Genomic DNA, 12,692 nt, shown 5'->3' with positions numbered 1-12,692 from the left:
TCTACTTTTTAGTGTAGGAAATTTCTGGGAAGTTAGCTATAATAATATGACACAGATAAAATTTATATATTAAGAACAACAATAATAAATATGTAGCATAGTAGTCTATACTCACTATCTTCAAAACTATAAGGTTCGAATCCATATTATGATGGTATATCCATTTAGGACTTAGTATCTTAGATGAAGAATACTATATCTCATGAATCCCTATGAGGTCTTTACTTTAAAGGGTGAGCTACAGCACATAATTAGTTCAAAGCAAAGGCATTTAATGAAATTTCACAGTAAGAAATATATCAACAAACATTCCCTACAATAGGTGCAAATTCTCCCCTAAATGTCCATGACTTCAGTGAGAAAAATGCTGCTTTTCAGGATTCTGGAGGCTGCTATTTGGACACCTGGTCTCTGCCAGATGCTGTTCCATGTAATGTTACTGAAGTGGATAATGTCACACAAAATCGGTGGTCTCTGCCAGACATTGGTAGGCACAGTATCATTAGGAATATACTTGTGAAGCTTCCTTCTTTTTCTAGTTTCTGGCTTAACTTGAAGTATCTAATTATTGCGACTTCTATTCGTTGGAAGAAGGAACTCTGTCATGCTATTTTAGGTCAAAATTCAGAAGTATTTTAAAAATAACTCTTTTGAACAAGATGCCATCCCTATCTCACTCATAAGACCCACAAAACTTAGAATGAAAAGGAAGGCTTTTCTAAGGTTATCTTTTTTTTTTTCTTTTTCTGTATGACATAGTCTATTTATTCCCTTTGGAGACTCTTGGCTAGGTAATATTTACCTCTAATAAGAGACTTTTTACCTTAGCTCCTAAGCTCATTAGGCTACATAGTGAAGTCTACTCAGCTCCCTAAAAGCCCCAGGCTTAATACCTTATTTTGAAACAACTTCCTGATTAGTGGACTTGAATATCTTTGGGTGGCTTCATTCACATTCATAATTATCATTCTTATATATTACCTAATATTAATTTCTGAATACTAGATTTTAGTGGCATTTAAAGAACATTGGTGTTTTGTTCATTTGTTTTTTTTTACATATTCTAAGAATCTCATGAACTTGAGAACTTTTTGTTTCAGAAATAGTACTTCTTGACAGATTGTACAAAACAGCTCATACTCTCACAAGTTCTTTGAAAAAAGTGTGATTATATTAAGTACATGGAGCTAAATTACAGCTAAAATATAATCTGACCATTTGGGGGAAATCTTAGCTACAATCATTGTGCATCAAAAATGGGAATTAATCAAAAAAATACTTGGCAACAGAACTTTCACAATTTCTAAGAGTCTTATTCATGAGAGTAAAGAAAAAATTAAACATAAATAGGAAGGAGATGAAAAAGATTACAAGGACTGCAAAAGATGTATCACTCTGAAAAGAAAAAGCTTCAATTTAAAATAAATGTACCAATATCACAGAAGATAGGGCAAAGAGTTCTTCGGTTAAAGTTATAAGGATCTAAGAACAAATGCTGCTTAGAACTTCATTGAAAGACTCTAGGCAAATAACTTAACCTCCATCTGTTGCATGAGGATAAATAACACCTATTTCACAAAGCTCTCAAGACAAATGATAATGCATGTAACACACTTAACCAATGTTAAATTATTATGTACATGTAAACTGAATTGATAATTAATTTATGAAATTATAAAATGGGAGTTGGCATACCTAATTCTTTGGGTATATTCCAAGAAAGCCCACAATGGCAGTGGGCAGTAGGATTGCAAATGTACTTTAAGAAGAGAGGGTACAAAGACAAGTGACAAAAGTGGTATGAGAAAGATAATACAAAGAAGGGGTATAGGATGGTGAAGAAAGACAATATGAGAAATAAGGTGGTGAAGGGTTAGAGGCAGAAAGAACCATTTATGAAACCATGGATTATGTTTGAGACCACTTGGCAACATGAACCTGATATTGAAATGGAACTACTGCCTCCGGGGAGCAGGAATTTGACATCTCATCTTCAGGGAGGATTTTGGAGGGAATAGACAAATTCTTATCTATGTTACCTTGTGGTTAGTTTAATAACATGTTAAAATCATCTCAATGTTATCAATAAAATTTTAAAGTTAACATGTCCTTGTCATTTAAAAATAAGTTTTATTTCATTAAATATTTTCCAATTATATGTAATTTTTAAAAAACTGAATTCCAAATTCCATTCCATTTTCCACTCCACCAATTGAGATGACAAATAATATATTAATTATATATGTAAAGTCATGCAAAATATTTCCCCATTAGCCCATGTTACCAAAAAATACATGCAAAACAAAACTCAAGAAAAATAAGGAAAATAAAAACAAAATATACTTTAATCAGTACTCAGAATTCATTACTTTTCTCTCTGGAGGTGGGTAAAATTTTTCATTATACATCATTTGAAACTGACTTGGAGCCCTTCATCACATTAAGTCTTTCATAGTTAAACATTCTTAGAATATTGCTGTTACTTTGTTCTTCTGGTCTTTCTCATTTCACTTTGCATTCATTCATATAAGTCTTTGTTTGCTGTTCCCTGTTATTGATTGTTGTTGTTAGAAGTGTTAGTTGTTGATTGTTGGTATTGTTGGTTGCGCTTATGGTTGCGATTGTGGTTATTATTGATTTTCTGGGAGATCTTGCTTATCATTTCTTATAGAAAACAATATTCTATCATAATCCCATAACAAACTTGTTTATCCATTCACTAATGGGCATCCCTTAAATTTTCAATTATTTGCCACAAGAAAAATTTGAATATTTTTATACAAATGAGCCCTTTTCAGTTTTATTTGATCTCTTTGTGATAGAGACTTAGAAGTGACATTGCTGGATCAAAGAATGTGCAAAGTTTTATACCTTTTGGAAATAGCTTCAAATGGCTTTCCAGAACTGTTGGACTAGTACACAACTCTACTTTCCAACACTAATTCATTAGTATCCCAATTTTTTGTATCCTCTTAATCATTCAGCATTTTCCTTTCTTAGTAGAGACTGGCCTGGGACTTCCAGGGTGGAGTCAAGATGGTGGAGTAAATCCTGGAAGGTGCTAAAGCTCTCTCAGTTTCCCTCAAAAACCACACAAAACTAAGCCTCTGAACAGAGTCTGACTAAATTTCAAGAAAGGTGCTATTTAGCTGCCCAAATACTCTTTTCTATTCCCATTCATTTTTTTCAGTGGTTTATCATATCTAAATTTTCTGAAATCCTATGAAATTCCTTGACATCATTCATATCTATTTTGTGGTTTGCTTTATTTAATTTGGAGAGGGACAAATTAAACTTCCCCCCAGGATACTTTTACAGTGGTACTTCAGTACCCATTATTAATTGATTCCAAAAGGCATAACAAGTGATAAAAAACAAATACCAAATTATTTTTTTCCAATAAGGAGTACATTTCTAGTTTATCTCTAATCTAGCCTAATCACCTTTTCCCACCTACTTCTTCAAAGGGTCTAGTGAGACTTCTATGGTCCTGTTACCTTCATTGCCCAAGGTTCTGACCACCATCTTGGAATCTGGGCTGCCACAAGTCCTGGATCCTAATCCTCCACCACAGCTGCCTCCACCTGGGTTCCTGCCACTACTGCTTGCACTGCCACAACTGTTCCTGCTGCTTCTCCCCATGCTGAACACACTGGCTACTCTCTGTCCTTCTAACATTATTGTTTTGGAACTTAGAGAGTATAAGTTGAAGCCACATCATTCTTCAGGCCCTGCTCCATGGCCTAACCATAAACATACAATTTCAGCATCATGATTTGCAACCTGAAAGTTTTGTGCACTACCACTTACTGCCTTTGTTGAGTAGGAGCTGCTAGTGCCTAAGTGCAATAGCAGTAAGTGAGTTGGGAAGTATATACCTAGCCAATCCCACATCCCTACTTATCAAGTAAAACAACAACCAAATTCAAAGAGTACCAAAAATAGCATTAAGTGCTGAATCATCTTTTTTTCTCATTGAAATATGCTGAATACAAAATTTGAGGCATTTCAAAGCAGACAAGTGTCTAGGTACCACTGTACTTTCTATTTCTATTTCTTCATTTTGCTTTTCCTTCAAGAACTTTTTTGTTGTTGGAGAAATTGGGGTTAAGTGACTTGCTCAGGGTGACAAAACTAGAAAGTGTTAAATGTCTGATACTAGATTTGAATTCTGTCCTCCTACCTTCAAAGCTGATGCTCTATCCACTGCATCAATTAGATGCCCCTTTCTTTAAGAACTTAGATTCTATGTCATTTGACGCATTTAAATTTAGTCTTAATATTATTTCTTTGTCTATGGTGCCTCTTATCAAGTAATTTCCAAGCTTCTCTCTTTTAATTAGATTAATTTTAGTTTTTGCTTTTTCTGAGATCACATTTACTATTCCTGCTTATTTTGTTTCAGATAAGTCATAATAGATTCTACTCTATTCCCTTATTTTAAATCCATATATGTCTCTGTTTTGAGTGTATTTCGTATAAATAATATATTGTTGAATTCTGATTTCTAATACATTCTGCTATCCACTTACATTTTATGAATGAATTCATTCTATTTATATTCACAGTAATATTGTTAATTGTGCCTTTCCTTCCATCCTATTTTCTTGTTTCTTTCTCTCTCTCTTTCTATCCTTTCACTTCTCTAAAGTCTGTTTGGGTTCTGAGCACTGCATTATTTTATTCCTTCTCCCTTGATTTCCTCTTTTTTTTCTCTTACTTTGTTCTTCTCCTAATTCTGTACTAAGATTATTATGCCTAGATAAATGTATTTATCTTTTTTGCATTTTTGAACCAATTTAGATGAAAGATACAAACTTTCTTTGACCACTCATCCTTACCCTTTTCATGATAAAAGGTCTTATTTGCCCTTTTTAGGAAATAATTTCCTTCATTTTCCCTCTCCCAGGGCATCCCTATCTTATTTGTTAATTTTTTTACATCATCCAAATATGATTGACTCATTTCTACATCCTCTGTATATATGTAGAATTTTTTTCTAAATGCCCTAATAATGAAAAGGCTCTTGGATGTTACATATATCATCTTCCCATTTAGAAATACAAATAGTCAAACTTTATTGAGTCTCTTATGATTTCTCTATCATGTTTACCTTTGTATGCTTTCCTTGAGTCTTGCATTACAAAATCAAATTTTCTTTTAGCTCTGCTCTTTTTATCAGGAATGGTTTAAAGTCCTTTCTTTCATTTAATATCCATTTTCTCCTTGAAGGATTGTACTCAGCTTTGCTCAACAGGAGGAGAAGCAGCAGGAGCAGAAGCAGTTGTGGTAGTGCAAATAGCAGTGGCAGGAGTCCAGGTGCAGGAAGCCTGGTTGTTATCCCAGCTCTTTGGCTTTTCAGAATATTACATTCAAAATTCCCAATTCCTTTTGTGTCATAGCAGTTAAAATTGTGTGATTCTGACTGTAACTTCACAATATTTGAATAGTTTCTTTCTGACTGCTTTTAGTATATTATCTTTGACCTAGGAGCTCTGTGATTTGACTACATGTAATATTTCTGTAGTTTTCCTTTGGGAATCTCTGAGTATGAGTATTAGGTTCTTTCAATTTCTACTTTACTCTTTGACTTTAGGGGATTGGTGAAGATTTCCTTTAAAATTTATTGAAATATGATGTCTAGCTTCTTTCTTTGATTATGAATTTTAGGTAGTCCAATAATTATTAAGTTGTCTCTTCTCAATCCATTTTCCAAGTATTTTTTTTTCTAACAAGCTATTTCATTTTTTTCTATTTTTTCATTCTTTTAATTTTGTTTATTATTTCTTAATGTCTCATGAAATTATTGAGTTCCATTGATTGAGTCTCATTTTAAAGGACTACTTTTTAATCCTTTTCTTGCCAATTGCCAGATTTCCTTACCATTTCTGATTTGAGAGCTCTTGATGCTATTACTCTTTTGTTACCACTATGTAATACTACCAATTTGTTACAATCATGGATGGTCCAGTTCAGCCTTCCAGATCTCCTAAGTTGTCTCTTGCTGATCTTTTGTTGTCTCTTTCAGGATCTGCTTAAGTGTGTAATTTTATGCTTATTTGGAGTGGAATATTAAGAGATTTTGGATGAGTACTTCTTTTTTTCATCGTTCATTCTTTTTCATCCCTGTAAGTCCACCTCTGTCATTTCAAAGTTATTAGGAACCTTTTTGATGTTATGTTGCTCTGGAACTATGAAGGTCTGGGATTTATATATCATAGGAGAAGAAATGTAACAGTAAAACCTATATGGCTTCTGCTGATTCAGCACATATTACCAGAATATTTATTTGGTTAATATGTGATAGAATTTGTAATTATTTTCTTTTGTTCTTCAGGATGATTTGTATGTGATTTTTTAGGTTCCCCTTTACAAATTTTATTTTCTGCTATCGTTTCTCTATACTGGCTACTTAAAAACTTACAGTAATGACTGGAAAGGCGTATAGGGACAGAGGGAACAGAGCATTTTACTTTTTAATAGATAAGCTATTTTTCTATTACCAATTTTTGTGAAGTCTTTTTGGACTACTGTTGCTGAGTACCTGATTATGCAGAAAGGAAAGGTTTCTCAGCCTTCAAAGTAAAAGAAAGATCTTGAAGGTGAGAGAGAGTGCATGAGCTCTTCAGCATATCAAAGGGACAAAACAAAGAGAAAATTTACCCTTTGAAAAATTAAGAGTAACAAGAGAGATAAAGGAAAAGAAATGGAAAATATTGCTTCTTTTCACTCTTAATGTTTTTCCAAGGAACAGAATACATAAACATTATTGTTGCTCCTTTTCTCCCGCAAAGTAGCAATGCAATCATATTTTCTTTTCTTTTAATTCTACCATATCTCTCTCTTTGATCTTGCAAATATATATTTCTTTTCTATATATAAAACTTAGATAGATATACAGAAGTCTATTTTAAAATCATTGAGTTTCTTAAGATCGTAATAATTTACTATAAGGAAAAGAATAACTTTGATGGGACATTTTTTTACATTGTATTCTGATAGTTCTGATCTAGGAACTATAAATTTATCTTACATAGTTTTATCAGATACAATTTAAAATACTATATCAATGCTGGGTTATATTTTTTGTCCAGAACTAGCAATTTATGTAATAATACATCTTTATGTTAGTCAAGTGATATGTGTTAGTCCTTTGATTACCAAAAAAGGTGCTTTCCCTTTCCAACAAGGAAAACATTGGCGTCTTCAGAAAAGTCATGCCACCATCTCAATGAAATTTGTTTTTTTTTCTTCTCCAATCTTTCCATCTACTTCTATATATCCACTTGGTATTCATTTAGTCGTCACACTATTAGTATACTTCACTGTGTCTTCAATTGAGTACTCTGTTCTATATTTAGTAGTGTTACATAACTGAAAATCATAGAATACCATTATCTCAAGAGAATTAAAATTAAAAGTCAAAAGTAAGTTTTATAATGGTCATAAGTTGGCCACAATGACAGATGATGTATGGAAAGCACATAAAACACATCAAAGACCTATATGATCAGGAAAGAATTGTAAAATAGTCAGAGTAAATGATAAGACAGATATATCAAGTACTGAATTCATACCAGAGAAATATTTTGAAAACCAGAGAAAAAATCCAGTATATGAAAGATTTAAGAACGAAATGTTCAAGAATCAGACAGCATAAAAAAGTGCAGAATGGGTAAAATGACCACCTGGATAGAGTCACAACAATAATGAGATAATGGATCCAGCAAAGTATTGAAACTGACATGTTCAATTTGTGCAGAACTTTCTTCACATTAGTCCGATGAGGTATATAGTACAATAATGTCACATAGTTTTGCTAATACTCAGAACTTATCAAAGTTCACAAAGCTAAATTTTGTTACTCCAACACCACTGCTCTATCTAATGTTTCTATAACTGAGGAAAATGTTTTAATGTTGAAATTGCCTTTTTTCCATAGTCTTCTCATTCTTACACATATCAGATTTCTTGGTCTTTCTTCTTTCCCCTTTCTTCCCTCTCTCATTTACTGTATTATCTAAAATACATAATATGCATATTGAAATGAGTTGTAGATATTTTGACTGTGTGGGCACACTATTAATAGATGCAGATCACAACTTCATTGACATGGTAGACTGTATTCAAGAGTTGATGGGGTTAAAATTATTCAACTGCTCATTAACCTAGTGATGAAGCTCTTCATCCTTAACAAGTTTAGGAATCAAAATACATAGAAGCAGTCTTTCACCACTCTCACTGTCAAAGCCTTTACAATTTAGGAGCAATTTTCTAAAGCTCATATTCCCCTGATAAAATTTTGAAAAGTAAGGTTTACCTCTATACCATGAAGTATCAAAGTGGAATAACTTCAGGGGAGGAGTTAAAGAGATAATCATTCTTTGTATATATTCTGAGCCAAGATAAGAAAACTTATTTTCACATAGAAAACCTCAGCATTTCATATGTTGCTCAATCTCAAAGTAGAACCTTAATGAAGGAGATAGTTAGGATAATTATTCTTTGTGCAGTTTCAAATGGAAGGAGAAGAAATAATTCATTTTAGCTATTTTCATGCAGACAATCTTAGCATTTCATGTTATTCAATTTATAAAATATTCTAGCTTTATGAAACAGTCAGTGGTCCTTTTTCAATTTATATTCATTATAGACTATTGTTCATTTTCATAGAAAATAACTAAGGTCATATATGATACCCAAGTTCCCATTATTTATTGGGATGTTATTTTTTTACTCATAGTTCAACCTTAGAAGATTCCTTTAAAATATTTTTAAAGCAGGCAAAAGTTCTCAGAGCTACAAAATGAAAAGCATAATTTTGCCTGTGTTTAATAATAATTATTCTTTTTTGGTTTCCTTCACTGAAAATTTTACCTCTTTCTTGTACCTTAAGGTGTTTCCCCAAGGTTCTACCTTTCTCTTTATTCTCTATATTCTATCCTTTAAAAATTTATTTTGTTTGTGTTTCTTAATTGTTATTATTTTTATTTTTAAATAATAACTTTATTTTCAAAATATATGCAAATATATTAAGTTTTTCTTTGACTACCTTAAGGCAAGGACTGTTTTGTTTTAGCTTTTGTATCTATATTGCTTAGCATAATACCTTGAAAATATTAAGCACTTAATTATTCAGTTGAAAAATCCAAAAAAAATGACAGAAAGTGAAGGCAAAGCAGATATGGATCTCATTTGACAAATCAGAAGCTACAAAATCATTGTGGAAACTTCTTGGAAATTCTGTTAGTCAATCTACAATTGTACAAAGTAATAATATTATTTCACATTTATAATCACACCTTATAATTTTGTAAGATGCTTTTCTCTAAGTAAGCTATATAAAGAATATATTTCCATTTTGCAAATGAGGAATCTGAGGCTCATAATACAATATTTGCAACTTGTCACAGAACTAGTTAATGATAAACTAAGATTCAATCCTATGTCTTTTAATTGTCTTTCTACTCCAGTTATCATTCTACTGTTCATCACTACAAGGTTGGACATCTCTTTCCCTGATAACAAAATTGTATCCTTGTCTAGATGTTTCTTACACAGTAATTGCAGAAGTTCCCCAAAGCTCTGTTTCCCCAAATACCTTGAACCCTCTCTTTATTTTTCTTTCTGCTCTCTCTCATCTGGAGATTTTTTTCAGTTTCCCTCAGCTCAATTATTATCTCTATGCAGATGACTCCCTGTTCTATTTATCCACTCCTAATCTCTCTCTTTATTTTCATTCCCACATTACTAACTGCCTATTTGACTTTTGCTGTGAAGATAATATAGGCATATCAAATTCAACATATACAAATTAGAACTCATTATATTTTCCTAAAGAAATCTACTCTTCCAAATATCTCCCTATTATTGTACCTATTATTAGTACCATCTCACTATGCTTATACGTATCACAAGATATTGCCATTACTCCAGTTTCCAAAGCTTAAAATTTCATTATCACCCTGTATTCTTCTCTTACTCACTGCCCATATCCAATCAATTGCCAAATTTTCTTTTACATTTTTCATATATGTTGCCTTATCATTTCTCACACAGTCACCATTTTAGTTCAAGTGCTCATTTCCTTTCATCTGGATTATTGAAATATGTTCTCTACTGCAATGAACAGATATAGACTCCTGTTTGAGTTTAAAACTCCTGAAAGGGGGCTATATTTTTCTTTGTATTTTGAGAGCATAGCACAAAACTTTACACACAGTAGAAACATGTTTGTGGGAAAAGGTGGTTGTAGAACGAAAGAGTCTTGTTAACTGGGGGAATGAAGATTATGCCAATAATTAATGATACTTCTTAAACTGTTTTAGTATTTCAGTTATATATTTATTCTTTGAAGCCATCAATCAATAAGCATTTCCTACATTCCCACCATGTGCTTAGGATTATGCTAGGTACTTGAGGTACACAGACAGAAATGAAACTTTATCTTCAAAGAGTCTATATTCTATCACATGCAGAATGAAATGATCAGGATTTAGATCAAAACAAAGTCAAGGGGGCAACTAGATAGTGCATTAGATAGAGCACCAGCCCTGAAGTCAGGAAATATATGAGGTCAGATTTGGACTCAGATCCTAATACTTACTAGCTTTGATTTTGGGCAAATCACCAAGAGGGAGGGAGACAGACAGACAGACAGACAAAAACAAGGAGTTTTTTGAGAAAGTAATGGTAGCTGTCCAGTCTTAATAGACAAAATCCACACTAATCTCTAGACCAATGAGAAGCAACAAAACTAACACAAGAGACTTACTTTCTGAGGAAAAGAGAAAGCCAGTATACATTCCAGAGTATCCTCTAATGATAATACACAGACAAGTTAGTAGTTAGTACCATCTCACTATGCTTATAAGTATCACAAGTAAAATGGGGTATGATCTTATTTAGTCAATTGAACTCTGGCTTGGGAACCTAAAGACCAGGATTCTAACTCCTTTCTATTCAAACATACCATAAAATAAGAAAAGATTCTGTCAATCATACCTAATTATTCAGCATTCCCAATATTCTGTTGATGGCAACAATTCACTAAAAATTAAATAGGAGGCATGGAACAAGCAAGAAGAAAAAAATGCTTCTGCTTAGTGATCTACTCAATTGCTTTTAGCAATTTTAGCAATGTGAATATAAATGGATCTTGAACAATGAAAAAATGGTCTATTAAATTATTTAGATTTTAGCATACTCATACTATGTAAGCATTTATTAGTTCACTGTAGTATCAGAAAATATGTTCACTGACTATCAGTTGGGCATACAAAAGTAACTGAACATTTGAATTACAAAGTTGTTTATATCATTTGGTAATTACACTTATAACGACCAAACAAGTAGGTATTCAATGTAAATGTTACAGTTAATGACTTTTGATAATTTTCACATGTTGCTGTCAAGAGAAAATTGCCAATTGTAACCTTGATTTTAGTCCTTTTGTAACTCTAGTCTCTACGTATGGGCATGTAAAATTAATTAACAAAACTAGGAAATAAACAGAAACAAATAGGGTTTTCTTTGATTTTTTTTAAAATGGAATCTGTTTTGAAATCATCTGAAATTTTATCCAGTAAGGTTGAACAACTTCAATGCATTATAGAGTCCAGCAAATTAAAAGAAAAAAAATGAGGAAGAAAAATATTTGATAAGAAAATATCTCTACTTTTTTGTTGCTGGGGATTAACTGATTAGAAAACTCTTTCTAGGTTAAGCTTACTATTATGGTTCTGATTTTGTGAATTTTCAAAAAGAGAGATTTTTACAATAAACCATTTTAAAATAGTCAACACTAAAATAGTCCACAGCAGTAGTGTGAAAAGAAATTTATCACTCATCTACTTTATATTCTTCTATTATATATTTTCCTTTCCAAGTTTGGCAAATTTCCAAAAATAGTTTCCTCAATCCAGAATTATTTATAAATTGCAGTTTCTTATGGTTTAAAAAAGTGCATGCTAAACTTTCCCATGGAGCACACAGCATCTATTTCATTACATTTAAGTAAGAAAAGACTTGAATCATGAAAATATAACAATCATTAAGACATAAGATATAGACATATATGTTCACATTAATGCAATTAATGCAGCTAAGCAGTGCAAGGGATAGAATGTCACTCATTAAAACTCATCTTCCTCAGTTCACATCAGGTCACACACTTAGCTGTGTGACCCTGTGTAAGTTACTTAACTCTGCTTGCCTCAGTTTCCTCATCACTGAGTTGGAGGAGGAAATGACAAACTTTTCCAGAATCCTCACCAAGAAAATGTTACGTGCATCACTGAAGAATCAAACACGATTAAAAAACAACAAGATCATTGTCATCATTATGTAGCGAATAGATTTTTCTTATACTGAATCATTCATTAAATAGAACTTTGCCATTGTGAAAACATATTAGACTTGGACTCAGAAAATCTAGGTTTGAATCTTGCTTAGAACATTTTAACCCTGAGCAATTCACCTACTCAACCCAACTTCAGTTCTCTCCAATGTACAATGATTATAGAATCTACCTGAGATAATCCATGTGAGAATGAAGAGATAAGGCAATTGATAGTTGACTCCCTTTAAACCTAATGCCTGCTTAGCTATAAAAACTCAAACCCAAAGAATTACTATATGCTTGGCTTCATAGCTCTTTGAGCATAGTTCCAAATTGCTCTCGAGAAAGATTG

This window comes from Antechinus flavipes, chromosome 3 (genome assembly GCF_016432865.1).
Source record: "Antechinus flavipes isolate AdamAnt ecotype Samford, QLD, Australia chromosome 3, AdamAnt_v2, whole genome shotgun sequence".
Lineage (NCBI taxonomy): Eukaryota > Metazoa > Chordata > Mammalia > Dasyuromorphia > Dasyuridae > Antechinus > Antechinus flavipes.
This window is presented reverse-complemented; position numbering follows the sequence as displayed.